The following is a 16,108-nucleotide window of genomic DNA, read 5'->3' on the forward strand; positions in this document are numbered from 1 at the left end:
TGAACCAGTTCTAAGTGGATAAGGAAAATGACATTGCGTTCCTTACTACAGTCTGTTCCTAGGGTGTTGTCCTCATTGCAATTTCTTTCTTCTCCTCCATATGGCTACGTCAAGACACCCACCTCAGTTCCGCTATCTTTGTTCCCTCCAATTGTTGTTGGACTACAGTTCCCTGATCACTCATCATGTTGGCTGGGGCTGTTGGGAGTCTAGAAAGCCAGAGGCTCCCAATCCTTGCCTTGAAGACAGTTTCTATCTTCCAGTCTTTTAGCTTCTGCAATGAGCTCTTACACCAAAAACCCTTGTCTCCCAGCAGTACTTTCAAGGGGCTGGCTACCTGCTTCCCTCGGGAAACTTGACATCTCTTCCTCCTCAGGCCTGTTGGCATATCTTCTTACACGGGAACATTTCCATGATGGTTTTTTTTGTGGTTTTGTAGGCTAATGCGAAATGGGTTTGCTTGGTGAGCCAATTGTGCCACACTCTTCTTCACAGAAGGTCAGAGCAAAGCGACGTTTTGCCAACTTTTCCGCAGCAACAGGATTTTGTAAACAAACAGCGGCAACTCACAGGCTTCTAGTGAAGCAGGAATCAAATATTTAGGGAATCCTCCAAGATGGGGAATGTGGACAGTTCCTAACCGACACTGCTGACATCCCTTTCAGTAGCGTGACCGAAGCTTGCATTTTTGTTTCAAAATTTATAATTATTATAATTAGGTCTATGGACCCCAGACCCTTGTCTCTTTCCCCCTTCTGTGTCCCCTTCTGACACTGCCCTTGGTGCTTGCAGTACTTGAGAGCCAGCTTCTACAAATGAGGCGGCCATTCTTAAGCTATGCAGACAAAGGGAGTGGTTCCCCTAGCAACAGGAACCATGTGGAGGTTCTCAGAAAGCTCTCGTTCTCCCGTTTTCTTTCGACTTAGTGCCTTTTGCACGGCATCTCTCGAACAGAGGAACTCGAAAACTGGGCATGAAACTGCAGCCAGCCTTTTTGAAAAACGACTTACTCTACCCAACAAACAGCACCAGCTTGAGAAGGCAGATGTTCTGCAGCCCAAGTGAGAGGAGGGGCGGAAAAAACCCTGTGATGCTAGCTGGTAAGTAACCTAAGGAGTGCGACTCAGGTTGTTTAGAGAAAGGGAAAAGTTTGTGCCGCTATGTTACTGGATTCTGCACTCGTTTTTTCTTTCTTTTTTGATAGCAGGGGGTTGGCACTGAGTTCTGTAATCATGAATGGTGGTGGTGGTTTATCTCCATCACAGAGTTTGTTGTGCAGAAGCACTGAAGTGGTGATTGCAGGGCTGAGCATCTGGGCTCGTACTATGTGGTCTCTAGCAAGTCAAAATCTTCTTTTGAATGCAGCTTCAGTTTTGCTGCCCATCAACTTGGAACTGTATGTCACAAGGGTGTTGTTAATTACTGTATACTTCAAGGACTGCTACTGATTGTAGCATCGACATTTGCTCAAGCTGCAATCCTGTGCATGCTTACCTGCTGGGAGTAATCTTCATGGAACACAGTGGGGCACTCCAGAGTTAATCCCACATAGAGTTATACTATCAGTGTAGCTTTTGAGATTCAAGACCACTTGTGGCATGCAAAACCCGAAATTTTTGCATGTAGTTCAAAACGATTCAAAGCAACAAGGCAGGTTAAATTTCCATTTTTTTATTTAAAAAAAGTGTGTTTGTGTGTTTTACTCCTGGTGCTTATTATTTTGAAAGATAGGATCAAGGTCACATTCAGCATCTATTCCACAAAAATGAACTTGTGGAAATACAGTGAGCAATATTATGTGAATTATGCACCCATTATATAAAAATGAACTTGTGGAAATCCAGTGACAATCTAGTGGGAAGGAGAGATTTTCAAGCCACGTTCCTTTGATATTTTTGTTAGGATTTACCATGTGAATTTGGCTCCAGTTTCTTCTGCACCAGGCTATTAGAAGTGCGCTGGTGTTAACGTGCTCTCGCTGCAGCTCACTGTTATCAGATTTCTTGCCGTGCGAGAGTCCAAGGTAATGCAGCAAACATCTGGCTCCTTAAACAAAATGTACAGTGCCAAATTGATTCATAATGAAAATCCATGGGGTAGGTGGAAGGCTGCAGAAGGAAGTAAAGATGTTTTCTAGGCTGTTTGTTAGTGGAGAACCAGGCTTGGGCAAATAGCTTGGGATTCATGAAAAGGACAACTTTGTAGATCAGGTCAGCTGTCCTGTGTGCAAAATGCTAAACTATTTGGCATGAGGAATGCAAGCCAAAGAAAAATGGATTTGGAGCAGGTTGCTGTTTTGATTACTCCTGCCCTGAAGGGAAATGAGAGGCAGGAATATGGAACACTGCTGAGTTTGGAAAATCGGAAGGACCTGTTTTGAGGGATATATATTTAATGTCCATTCAATATGATCCAGTTTTGAAGCCCCGTTTTTGTTCCTTCTCACATCTACCTTTCTGTGATTCCTCTCTTCCTCCCTTTCCCACCAAAACAGCCATTTTAAAAAATCTTATCTTCTTTATAGTTTCCTTCACAGTTGTGAACCCCTTTCCCCAACCAATTCCAGGACCCTTAGCAAACTACAGTTCCCAAGATTCTTTGGGGGGAAGTCATGTGATTTAAATGTATGATATACATGCAGTGCATATCTCAACTTGCCTCATTATAGCACTAGTCCTGCAATATTCAGTTCCAGCTGCAAGCCCTTATTCAGGCACCCCCCCAATCTCCCCGACACCTTATTTACTATTGGCTTTTCTGTTAACAAGACCAGGCATTTTGTTTTAGAAGTTGTGTAAAATAATTTCCCTCAGCATGGGCACAATGAGATTTCCAGTTATCTACTTGTCAGCCAGGGACGCGGGTGATGCTGTGGGTTAAACCACTGAGCCTAGGGCTTGGTGATCGGAAGGTCGGCGGTTCAAATCCCCGTGACGGGGTGAGCTCCCGTTGCTCGGTCCCTGCTCCTGCCAACCTAGCAGTTTGAAAGCACATCGAAGTGCAAGTAGATAAATAGGTACCACTCTGGCGGGAAGGTAAACGGCGTTTCCATGCGCTACTCTGGTTTGCCAGAAGTGGCTTAGTCATGCTGGCCACGTGACCCAGAAACTGTACGCCGGCTCCCTCAGCCTATAAAGCGCGATGTGCGCCGCAGCCTCAGAGTCGGCCACGACTGGACCTAATGGTCAGGGGTTCCTTTACCTTTACTTGTCAGCCAGTGATCCTTTAATCATATTGTTGAATGGGTATGAATAATCTGCAGCAAAGAAATCTACAGCAGCTCTGGGAAAAGGGCTCACTTGTCCCCCAGTTCTCCAAACTGCAATAGCAGCAGTTGTGACGTCTTTCTCCTTTCCCTCTAGAGTGTGCCTTTGGGGTTCTGTGCCTGTGGGAGTGTGTAGGGAATTGACTTTGATAATGCCCACATTCTGTGGAGTAGGAACTTTGGTTAGCAAGCCGAACTTCTCACAAAGTAAGTATCCTGGGGCACCAATTAGGAAATGTATTGCAACACGAGCTTTCAGGGAAAAGAGTCGATTCACCAGACAGATGAAGTGGACAGTGGAAGTGTTAGTTTTTAAAGCGAACGTGGACTGAAGAAGACAGTTATGCAAGCAACGTTAAACAATAAAGGAGCATAGCCTGAAAGCAGAGCAATCCTCTGTGAATCAGTAAAGCTGAAGGGAGCAAGGGACTCAATTGCGTGGCACCAACAGGTCCACAGATGTTGATAATTCACATGTACCTAACCAACGAAGCCATCTACTGATCTGCAAGACAGAGCTGTTCCACCGGACCTTTGGCTGAGGCACAGTCTGACCCCCTCCTTCTGTAATCCTCATAGAACTCTAGCCCAATGGTTGCCATTAATTTGATTCTGAATTGATTTTAGAATCAAATTAATGTCAACCATTGGGCTAGAGTTCTATGAGGATGTATTTCAATTAATTGTCTGTGATTTTATGTAAACTGTGCTATTTTTACTGTTGTTAGCTGTTCTGAGCCCGGCTTTGGCTGGGGAGGGCGGGATATAAATAAATTAATTATTATTATTATTATTATTATTATTATTATTATTATTATTATTATCTGGGAGGTGCTCCCCATGATCCTTTGCGGTCTCACATTGCGATGATGGGACTGTGGTGGGGTGGGGTGCCTTTTCCAGTCTTGGAGTGTGTTCCTGTTCTGTGTGGGAAGCTGAGCTCTTCAAGTTTAGAAGACTTTAAACCTTGGAGCCATACCTGACTATGTCTACTATAACCGAAGTCTCATTACAGGTCCTACGTGGGTGGCACTGTTGTCTAAACCACTGAGCTTCTTGGGCTTGCTGATCAAAGGGTCGGCAGTTCAAATCCCTGCAACAGGGTGAGCTCCCGTTGCTCTGTCCCAGCTCCTGCCAACCCAGCAGTTTGAAAGCACACCAGTGCAAGTAGATAAATAGGTACCACTGTGGCAGGAAGGTAAACGGCATATCCATGTGCTCTGGTTTCCACCATGGTGTCCCATTGTGCCAGAAGCAATTTAGTCACGCTGGCCACATGACCTGGAAAGCTGTCTGTGGACAAACATTGGCTCCCTCGGTCTGAAAGCAAGATGAGGGCCGCAAACCCCATAGTTGCCTTTGACTGGACTTAACCGTCCAGGGGTCCTTTACCTTTTTTACCTTTACAGGTCCTGCTGTGGAAAAAGGTAAAGGTAAAGTGACCCCTGACCATTAGGTCCAGTCGTAGCCAACTCGGGTTGCAGCACTCATCTCACTTTATTGGCTGAGGGAGCCAGCATAAAGCTTCTGGGTCATGTGGCCAGCATGACTAAGCCACTTCTGGTGAACCAGAGCAGCGCATGGAAAGGCCGTTTACCTTCCAGCCAGAGCAGTACCTATTTATCTACTTGCATTTTGATGTGCTTTCGAAATGCTAGGTTGGCAGGAGCAGGGACCAAGCAACGGGAGCTCACCCCATTGCGGGGATTCGAACCGCCAACCTTCTGATTGGCAAGTCCTAGGCTCTGTGGTTTAACCCACAGTGCCACCCATGTCCCCCTGCTGTTGAAAAAGCAGCACCTTAATGAGAGCAGAAGTGACCCTGCCTGGGGAGCTGTGGTGCCTCTGGCCTTCCAAATGTTGTTGGATTCAAACTCCCATCAGCCCCAGCCAGTGTGGCCAATGGTCAGGTATGATGTGAGTTGTAGACCATCAACTTCTGGAGGGCCACAAGGAACGGCATCCCTGGTTTAAAGAGACAAGTGTTGAAACCTGGAACATGAGGGATGGATCAAGGGTGGAATATGCCAGCTCAGTCCTGGTTTCCAGCATAATAAACAACTGTTGAAGTTGCAGCATCTTGACAAGAGCAGCAGAAGTGACCTTGTCTAGCTTCTACCTAAGCTCGGTTATTAAGCAAACAATAATCACCTTAATCAACTATGGTTTCTTAAGCGAGGAATGTTGCATCCAAACTAGCCAATTTCCCTTTGGAAGATACCTTCCCCATCACCCCACTTGCTCCTTATTTTGCGCCGAGCCAAATTGAAAGCATGTTGAAGGAAGATGACTCTTCGGAGTGACTGTCCCAACATTATTGTGCTCAATCTTCCTGAGACAGATATCTGGAGCTCACGGGGCCTTCTTTTTTAAAAACAGTATGTGAACTGGAAAAAGCATTTTATTTTAGTTGAGGTTTTGAAGTTCTAATCCCACCCCACCCCCCTCCGCAACATCACGAGAAACAAATTGTCATTGACTGACAGAAACAGCTTACAGAAATTTCTGTAGGTGGCTGGAAGCCAAGGAATTGGAGAATTCGGAGTCTAGATGGAAAGATAATGGCTTACAGGTCTGTTTTCTGGCTTTTATCACTTGCGTATGGCAGGATTGTCATTGCTGAGAGGACTTAAAGATGAAATGATTTACCATCTAGGCTGAATTTATCTCTCGAGAATAAATACAGTTTCCCCAGAAAGGTTGACACCGCAAAGTATAATTATTAGGATAATGTACACAGCTACAGAAAGACACAGTCACACGTTTCAGGTCTTGCCAAAGGCGATCAGAATGCTGCACCATTCTCCTTTGTAGCTGAAAGTTGAAGTGATCCTGCTAAGTCAGGCACCAGTTGTCTGAGGAAATCTAATGTGTTAACTCTCTGCATGCTGTAGAGTACTGTAGAGTTGCTGAGGAATGAATGAAACCCATCTTGCTGGAAATTCAGTTTCATTCCACCTACATTTACGAGACAGGATGAGATTCAGAGAAAGAGCTGCTCACAGAACTGGGTGAGGAGGAGGATATGAAGAATTGAAAAAGATGCGTTATCCAGTTGTGTGGTGTAGTGGTTATAGTGTTGGAATAAGATCTCATTTTTCTTCTGATGCTTCCGTATCTGTGGAGGAGTCCTTGCAGGTGGTAGACCAGTGTACATCATTGGTACACCAATCATTAGTCCTTTTGGTTAGTACATTTAATTAGTGGTGAACCTACTACCCCAAGCTTTTAAAAAAAGGAAAAAGAGAGGCAGGAAAGTAGCTAATTTTCCTGAGCCCACTTCCCAAATCTGGCCCTCTTTGTGCCTCCAGTATTATCATTGGGAGCATGACAAGATTGGAAGCCTCTATCCAAGGGAGTAAGAGATGTCCTTGTTTGATTTTAACCTGGACTAGAGGAAGATTCTGGGCCAGAAATGATGTATCCACTTATTCCAAAATTCAGTCAAATTGTTACAAGCTGGCTGAGCTGATATTATGACCATAATTACAAACTTTGGCGACATTGCTACCTTTAAAAAATTGACTATTATTGCTAAGAGTAATTTACTCTGCAACGCTACACAGAGCAATTTTAGCAGTGGGGATTCAGTTTTAGTTGTTGTTTGTATTGTGTTTAAGGAAATATGCATTTTGAAACCTGTGGAGGAATCACGGTGATGAGAAATACTGCCACCAGTCCAAGGCACAGCTTTCGCACCATGGAAATGAAGCTGTTGGGTAGTCGATAAATGCCACGCAACTTGGAACATAGTTATTTACTTGTCCAGTTGAAATGTGGGCGCACATAAAGCACAGAAGTAAAAGCTCACCTTCTTTGGAATGGTATACCTGCCTTTATTATCCTTCATTGATCAAAATAAATAAAGACGTTGAATTAATTTAATTTAAATCCAGGTCAAAACAAATTACAGGCATCTCTTCAGATACGTGGGGGTTACGTTTCTGGGTACCACATGTATACATGAAATCACGTATAGTGGGGGGCGCACCATCTACAAAGTGTGTAAAGATGTAAAGGGACCCCTGACCATTCGGTCCAGTCGTGACCAACTCTGGGGTTGCAGCGCTCATCTCGCTTTATTGGCTGAGGGAGTCGGCGTACAGCTTCCAGGTCATGTGGCCAGCCTGACTAAGGCGAACCAGAGCAACGCACGGAAATGCCGTTTACCTTCCCGCAGCAGCGGTACCTATTTATCTACTTGCACTTTGATGTGCTTTCAAACTGCTAGGTTGGCAGGAGCAGGGACCGAGCAACGGGAGCTCACCCCGTCACGGGGATTCGAACCACCGACCTTCTGATCGGCAAATCCTAGGCTCTGTGGTTTAACCCACAGTGCCACCCCTCTAAACCTCTGGAAACTCTTGAAAAGCTCTTTAAAAAATCAGCAGCACTTACCAGACTGGGAGTAGTTGCTCTCAGTTTCTTAACCGCTGGAGGATGATATGGAAACAACAAACTCAAACTGTCCACAGTCCTCAAAGGTCAGTGCAAAGGCTCATGGGATAGCTAGCCATTTTCCCACTCTTCCCACACCATGTTCACAGTTTTCCTGCTCTTCAGGTCGTTTTTGCCCCTTTCACACCTGTTTGCCATTTAAATGTATTGATGATTGTTTGTTTGTTTGTTTGATTGATTGATTTCCCAGTGCCGCATGTATACCTGGTCACGTGTGAGTCAAAAGTACCATAAGTGGGGAGACACGTGTACAGTGGTACCTTGCTTCTCGAACTCAATCCATTCTAGAAGTCCGTTTGACTTCCAAAACGCCCGAAAACTAAAACGTGGCTTCTGATTGGCTGATTGGCCCCTGAAACAATGCCGACAGCCGAAATGGACATTCAGCTTCTGAAAAATGTTCAGGAAAACAGGAACAATTACTTCTGGGTTTGTGGCATTCGGGAGTCGATTTGTTCATCAGCTAAACCATTCAGGAATCAAGGTACCACTGTACAGTGGAACCTCGGGTTGCGAATGTGATCCATGAGGGAGGCACGTTTGCAACCCGCTGCGCCGCATCTGCACATGCATGTGACGCGATTCAGCTCTTCTGCTCATGCGCAAAGCACGATTTAGTGCTTCTGTGCATGTGTGCGCGCCGAAACCTAGAAGTAACCCATTCTGGTACTTCTGAGTTTTGGCGCGTCCGTAACCTGAAAGCGCCTGTAACCCAAGGTACCACTGTATATGAAAACCTATCTATGAATTCATGGGGGGTTGAAATGTGTTTTCCTGCCCCCCACTCCATTTAGTACAAACATCATGAATCAAGGAGACCTTGGGAGAAAAGCCACGAATTTTAACTGGCTTCTCCTTTGTAAATTGAAAAATACTCTTGCACTTTCTGTGAGATCTGGTTTCTTCTTGCGACGGGAAACTTCCCTGTCTGTCACACCCTTACCACAGATTTAATGCATACGCCCCCCCCCTCCAATCCTGGGAAATGTAGTCTACCCCTCACAGGGCTACAATTCCAAGCACACCTAAACATTCCACAGATCCCAGGAATCACTGGTTGAAGCCATGGGTGGTATAGATTTTAGTGTCTGAATAGCAACTTCATGCTCTTCTCTGTGTTGATGTTGTGTGAGAGCACAGTCTATTCCCCCCTCCTTCCTGCCTCCCAGCTCTCTGCAGGAGTCCTTAACTGAAGCACTTGTTTCTGCAGTTTAGCCTTGGTTATATAACATGTTCCAAGTGCAACCTGTGAGATAATCTGAATACGGAAAGAACAGAGTCCTTCATGGGCAGGAGCTGTTTGATTGGGAAAATGCAACTCTCATTTGGTCACTCTGGAAATCTTGCGGGTGTCTGAGAAGCGGTTCTAAATTTAGATGCGCGTGTGTAATTTTGAGTTAGTTTAATTTGGCAAAGGGTTGCTTTTAAATGGGTAAATTTATAGCTTGACCCCAAGATTGGCTATGTCATTGCAGAAATATTTAGCATGGACCATACCAATGATTGCACTGGTGAAATGCCAACATAGCTTGGTGCTATGACAACACTGTGAGGATATTAACATGAGTATTGCAGCTGGATACACAAATGCAAGTCTTTACCATGTAGTGGTATTCTGTTATAAACAAGGGTAGTGGAATCTGTCAATTCTGGTTTTGTTTTCTGCATTTCCTTGCAACTTTGCATTCTTATTTTTTAAGTCCCCATCAAAATCCACCAGCATGTTACTGTAAATTTATTCTAATATGCACGTTTTTGTTTGTGCCTTTGCCCAATATACACATTTTTTGAAATGCAATTTGCCCTGGTGCATTTTGGCACATTAGTTTCACTAATATGTGCATTTTCAGACACACGTAGCAGCAAATACATTCCTAAACACATTATCCAATGGGAAAGTTGCATTGCAAAAACTGGAGAAGTGAGAGTTTTGAATGACTGTGTTCTGCTTCCCATATTATTTCAGAAAGTGTGAATTGGGTAGGTTTGCATTAACATGCAAACTGAATCTAATTTCTCCCCCATCCCTAATTATGTGGGGCTACCTTTGAAGGTGATTTGGAAACTACAACTAATGCAGAATGTGGCGACTAGACTGGTGACTGAGAGTGGCCGCCAAGACCATATAACACCGGTCCTGAAAGACCTACTTTGGCTCCCAGTACATTTCTGGGCACAATTCAAAGTGTTGGTGCTGACCTTTAAAGCCCTAAATGGCCTCAGCCCAGTATACCTGAAGGAGCATCTCCACCCCCATCGTTCAGCCCGGACACTGAGGTCCAGCTCCAAGGGCCTTCGGGCAGTTCCCTCCCTGAGAGAAGTAAGGTTACAGGGAACCAGGCAGAGGGCCTTCTCGGTGGTGGCCCTCTCCCTGTGGGACGTCCTCCCATCAGATGTTAAGGAGATGAGTAACTATATAATCTTTACAAGATACCTTCCTGTATAGGGAAGCATTGTTGTTGTAGCTGTTACAGTCATACCTTGGTTCTTGAACACCTTGGTACTTGTACATTTTGGCTCTTGAAGGCCAAAACCCCGGAAGTAAGTGTTCCAGTTTTTGAATGTTCTTTGGAAGCTGAACATCCGACGTGGCTTCCACGGCTTCCGATTGAGTGCAGGAAGCTCCTGCAGCCAATCGGAAGTCGTGCCTTGATTTTCAAACGGCTTCGGGAGTCAAATGGACTCCTGGAACAGATTAACTTTGACAACCAAGGTACCACTGTGTTTATTATTATATTTATCTGGCTGGGTTAAAGTGTAATATTTTATTATGTTTTCATACATGTTGAAAGCCACCCAGAGTGACTGGAGCAACCCAATCAGATGGGCAGGGTACAAATAATAAAATTATTATTAGTAATAGTAGTAGCAGTATCCATACTGTAATAAAACTCTTGCCTTGACCACATAACCTTGCCAGAGAACGCTGTTCCCTAGGTACACACACATGAGCAATCAGGCTCACAGGCAATGGTGAACGAAGAAGCTTCAGATTCCTCTTATCGGAAAAGACTTCTGAAAATGCAATGGGGTTAGAGGGAGAGAGCAAAATAGCTCTATTTCCAACCTACGCTTCTGTACCATAGACAGTAATGGGAACAGTTTTAAAATAATGCCCTATAATCCATGGGGTATAATTAGAGCCCTTGGAATTAAGAATGGGGGTGTATATATCCCATAACTGTCGCATTGTATTTTCTGTGCTGAATTGTCCTTTGCCAGGGCATACAGTGCAGCCTTGCAGTCTCAGATGTTAAAGAGGAAGATTAATGCATGTGGTTCTCTAACCACCTTTCACATCTTTACAGCTAAACATTGTTTATAGGGATCAACTAGTCCTCTGTCTCTTCGGTTTTATTATGAGGCTGTGTTCGGATCTCCTTTAAAAGAGAGGATGATGGATGATCAACTTTCAACACGAGTGAAAAATGGGCTGTCCCAGGAGAGCAGGTTATAGGGAGAAAAGTTTAAACGATGATAAAACTCAGCCTCCACAAGACAGTAAGATTCTGTCTGTGGAATCAGTATGACTTCTGTTACGTACAGAACTCCCCCCTCCCTTGGCTTGGATGTTTGCTATAGGAAGCCTAGGTGAGCTTTCAGATCTCTTTGTCCAACAGAAAATGGGAGTGAATTTGTGTTCTGCTTTGGAATGCATCACAGCAGATCGTTGAATTGTGTGGTCCGCAATGGGTCTCAGTGCTGTAGCGTGGGTTGCCAGTTCCCAGGGCAGGGCAAGTCTTGTGTCCCTTGCTGGTGGACTGGGGGAGTGCACCAGGGGGGCACACGCAGAGCCTGCCTCCAACAGGCTCCTGGCTGGCTCCCTCTCCCCACCCGCTCACTGGACCACCCCACCTGTTGCCACACCTCAGCTGCCACACCTCTCTGCCTGCACATCCTCAAAAATGTGCACCTGGGGCCATGGCCTCCACATGCTATACCTCTGGTGGGTCTCTACAGTTGAAAGGCACTGCACTTCTGGAAATAAGGATGCAAGTTGAGGAACTGGTAGCTGAGCCCAAAATCTGTAGTCAAATATCTGGAGAATCAGATATTTGAATTTTAGGATATATGAGTATATCATAAAATTATATACGTATAGTGTGTGTGTGTGTGTGTGTGTGTGTGTGTGTGTGTGTGTGTGTGTGTTTGTGTTTGCATATCCTCCTCATAGTTGCACTTGGCTGCATCAGATAGCTGAGATGCTAAGGAGGACCACTCCATTGGCTCACCTGGGGCCATGTACCGTTTGGCTGTTCCTGTCCAAACCCCAAAATAAAGCTGGCCTAGCGGCTTTGTGCTTCCTCCAAGGCCCTTTGGGTGTTCCATTCAAATGCCTGGAAACCTTAGAGGATATTTTCCCATCCAGAACTCCCTAGTACAGCTGTGGCGTTGTGGGTCAGTGTTTTTCTGTCAACTCAGTTCAGCTGGTCTTTGAGGATGTGCTTAGTTCTAATCAACCAATTGGCCCTGAAAGCAAGCGTTAAAAGGAGCTCCCTGCAAGCCCCACTTTATCTATTTGCAAACTACTTTGTCCTGGTTTGTCTACTTGTGAAAGTTCGTCAGACACCTTCTAGTTTGCAGAAGGAGCACATCAATCTGCAGGAGTGGCTTGAATCCAAACTGCAGCTGCAGGACAAGACTTGAAACTCGTTACTTGCTGATCAGCTGATTGGCAGTTGCAACAAATCCCTTTGATGTCATCTGACATCATAATAATCTCACGGGATTGCCCAGTGTGTGATCAAACCCATCTGCCAAAGTTGGCCCCAAAGTTGGTGGGGGCGGCATTTGGATCAAGCCTGCCTGCCAGCTCTAGTTCCCTACCCCTGTTGTATAGCAAAGGTAAAGGTACCCCTGACCGTTAGGTCCAGTCGCGGACAACTCTGAGGTTGTGGCGCTCATCTCGCTTTATAGGCTGAGGGAGCTGGCATTTGTCCGCAGTTAGCTTCTGGGTCATGTGGCCAGCATGACTAAGCCACTTCTGGTGAAACCAGAGCAGCGCATGGAAACGCTGTTTACCTTCCCGCCAGAGTGGTAGCTATTTATCTACTTGCACTTGGACGTGCTTTCGAACTGCTAGGTGGGCAGGAGCTGGGACTGAACAACGGGAGCTCACCCCGTCACAGGGATTCGAACCGCCGACCTTCTGATCAGCAAGTCCTAGGCTCTGTGGTTTAGACCACAGCGCCACCCACGTCCCTGATGTTATATACCAACTGGTGCGTAATAACAGCAAACGTTAATGGTGAACAAGCTGTATCACCAGATTTTGACAAGTATGCTTGAAGTGTTGAGCTGGCAATGTTTTCATCCCCCTGTTGACATGCATTAGGGAGAGCTCCCTGAAGCAGTGCTCAGAATGCACCCCTTTCTTTTCTTCCCAAATCCGCTAATGTGCATTAGCAAGTTTAGCAGTGAATCAAAACTGGATTATAAGGCCAACCTGCAGAGAATAAATGTGTGTGTGCATTTCAGAACGGAAACTCAGGCAACGGCCTTGAGCGTCCCGAGGGATACCTGAGACGCATTTAACTTGTAGAAATTGTTCCACAGAGATTGAAGATGAATGCTGTTTTGCTCACAAAAGCCTCTTTACAACAATAGCCTTTTGAGTGCCTTGCTGCGACTCTGGAACGTTGTTTGATTTTTGTCCATAATTTAACAGAGCGAAAAAGTGTAACTCAGGGTGTCAGCCCTAACCTGTGTAAATCTCTACTTACCTGACCCATCCCACTGCAGCTCCTGTGCTGTTTTCACCATCCCAACAGGTGACGGACGGCTCCCCAGGAGTGCATTTAGGAGATGTGACTAACTTCTGTCACAATCCATTAACTCCTTCTCTCCTCTTCTTCAGGGGCAAAACAAATCCTCCACCCATTTCTGCTTGTGGCCTGTCGTTTTTTCTTCGGGTGTGTCAAAGCAGCTTCCATTGGAGGGCCATGGCCTCATATCAAAAACATTTAGAGATGCACATCACTGGCAAAACGGCAAATGGCACGTGCAGCCTGTGCTGATAAGGCCTTGCCACGCCACATCTGTACATGAGCAAAATCGTGCTGCGGCGGAGGTGGGAAATAATGTCGCCTGCTCCCAGCTTTTGCTCCACTGTTTTCTTGGGAGTTTTCTCCATAGGAATCTCACTCTTGAGGCTGCTTTGAATGATAAGAACATAACTAGAACCCTGGTGGATCTGGCCAACGTCCTGTTCTGGCCAAAAATATGTCTATGGGACAAGTTGGACTTGAGCACAACAGCACTCTGCCCACCTGAGATTCTCAGCAAAACGCATCTAAAAGTGGAGACAGAACTTGTTATATTTCCATCCTTTGTTCTTGAAGTTGAAAGCAGAAAAGGAGGGGGACTGGGCATGTGTGTATGGTAATGGCGGAACGATCAGGTGTGAGACGGACTTTTGGATTTATGCACCTGATCTGGCCCCTCTTTTTTTGCTCATTCCAGGCTTGGGTATCCACTGAGTGCCATCCCTTCCTCTAGACTCCTCCCCCAATATCTCTCACTGTGCTGCGATTGCCATCCTCCTCCTCCTCCTCATCTTCTTCATCATAGCTCAGTTGGTTAGAGTGTAGTGCTGATAATGCCAAGGTTGCAGGTTGTTGGTATTAAAGGGTTAAGAAGCTCTAATCAAGACGCTCTAGTCACTGAGCAGCTGGAGGTCGTTAAGCTTCCTGGAATGTGAGTTTGTATAAATAGTCAACTCACTCGTGTGTTTGCCCCTTCCTCCTTCCTTTTCTTTTGGGGCATGTTTGCTGAAATGTGTGATTCTTCACCAGGGTTTTTTGTTTTGTGTAAATAAACCTTTTATTTGAGTTCCAAACCGCTTGCTCCAAGATTCCTTTATTGAAAAGATGCTGACTCTCCAGCCCTTCTTGAGCCGCTGTGCGAAATGCTCTGCTGTAATGGGACATTGTGGCATCGGAAGCGCACTGGACATGTGCTAACCATTAAACTAATTAAAGTTTAATGGGACAGGTTATGGCTGTTTGTACGTCAAGAAGGAGATAAGGAGTGCAGTTAAGAGTGATTTATGCAAGGACTGGAGAAAAGACAGAAGCGGTTGCCGACAACGAAAGCCTTCAAAGCAGCTTGAGTCCTGCAACGTGCCTAGGAAAAGTTTTAAAGAGGCACTGCGCAGTTTGTACTCGCTGGAAGACGTCCTATTCCTCCAGGAGCCACCTCAGCAGCTGGGAGACGGTCTACAGGTCTGTGAGTATCGTTCCTAAGCCCCAGGGAGGATGGCAGAGTCCCAGGAAAGTTTTACTGTCCCCTTTACGCGACTCAATGGGAAAAATTGGCAAGATTGGAAGGCTAGAGTAAGGGTTTGGTTGCAAGCAAAAGAGTTGTGGAGTTGTACTGAAGCACCGCCTTTACAGGCAGCTGCAGACGCGTCTGCAGAAGACAAAGCAGCAGCGGCAGCTTCACAGAAACGCGACAGGAAAGCCCAAGGTCTACTAGTTTTGGCAGTGGGACCAGAGCAAATGCCTTATGTTTCTGAGTTAAAGAACACGCATGAGGGCTGGACGGTTCTGCAGCGGCTAAATTCCAGAAACACTGCGGGGGCCAAGATCCATGCTACAAGATGTTTGTTTGATTTACGTCTCCAACTGGGAGCGTGTGTGAAAGAACATATTGCCAAAATGGTGTCTGCCTTTAATCAACTAAGACAGCTGGGCATTCCTTTCTCTATGGAGCAGCAGTCATACATTTTGTTGTCTTCTCTTGATAAAAGCTATGAGACTCTAGCTTTAACTTTGGAAGCTATGCCTTCATCTGAATTAACCCTTGAATACATTTCTTCTCGACTTGCTGATGAACAGGATAAAAGGCAAAGAGAAAGAGGTTTGTCTTCAAAGGGGAGTTGTGCTGTGCCTAAGAGTGGGGATGCTGAGTTTGAGAACACAGTAAATGCTTTTGCAGCTAGACACTGTTTTCGCTGTGGTTCCTCTTCCCATTTAATCAGGAATTGTACACGTGAACCTGGTCAAGACAGCACCAAGGCCGTTACCCCTAGTTATCAGACAAGGAGTTCCAGGGGACGTCGAAGAAGAGGAGGAGGTCGTGGCTACTCCCACAGCACACAGCACATGGCTTCAGCAATGGCGTTGATGCAAGGGCGTGGCCAAGGCAGCAATCTACGCTGGTTGATCGACAGTGGTGCATCTCACCACCTGGTGGCGCCATCTAGTGTCCGTTTGCAGAATTGCAGACATTTGCAAACCCTTAAAGTTGTGACAATGGCAGATTCAACTAAACGTTCCTTAGAGACCGTAGGCACAGTGTTTTTGAAGTGTTTGCAAACAGAAATTGATGCCTACGTGCTAAAGGGAATGAAGGGGTGTATTTTGTCTGTGTCAGAACTTGATA

General features: G+C 45.6%; 1 protein-coding gene across 2 annotated transcripts in view; it reads left to right on the forward strand.

Moving 5' to 3' along the window:
- The first annotated feature begins 873 nt into the window (after positions 1–873).
- Positions 874–16,108, forward strand: part of ANKFN1 (ankyrin repeat and fibronectin type III domain containing 1) — a 216,674-nt gene continuing 201,439 nt past the window's right edge. For both annotated transcript variants that reach the window (XM_083489909.1, XM_083489912.1), the window contains exon 1: positions 874–1,100. The gene's annotated coding sequence lies outside the window, so the exon portion shown is untranslated. The remainder of the gene's footprint in view (positions 1,101–16,108) is intronic.

The sequence above is a fragment of the Podarcis liolepis genome (genome assembly GCF_965112155.1).
Source record: "Podarcis liolepis genome assembly, chromosome: 2".
Taxonomy (NCBI): Eukaryota; Metazoa; Chordata; class Lepidosauria; order Squamata; family Lacertidae; genus Podarcis; species Podarcis liolepis.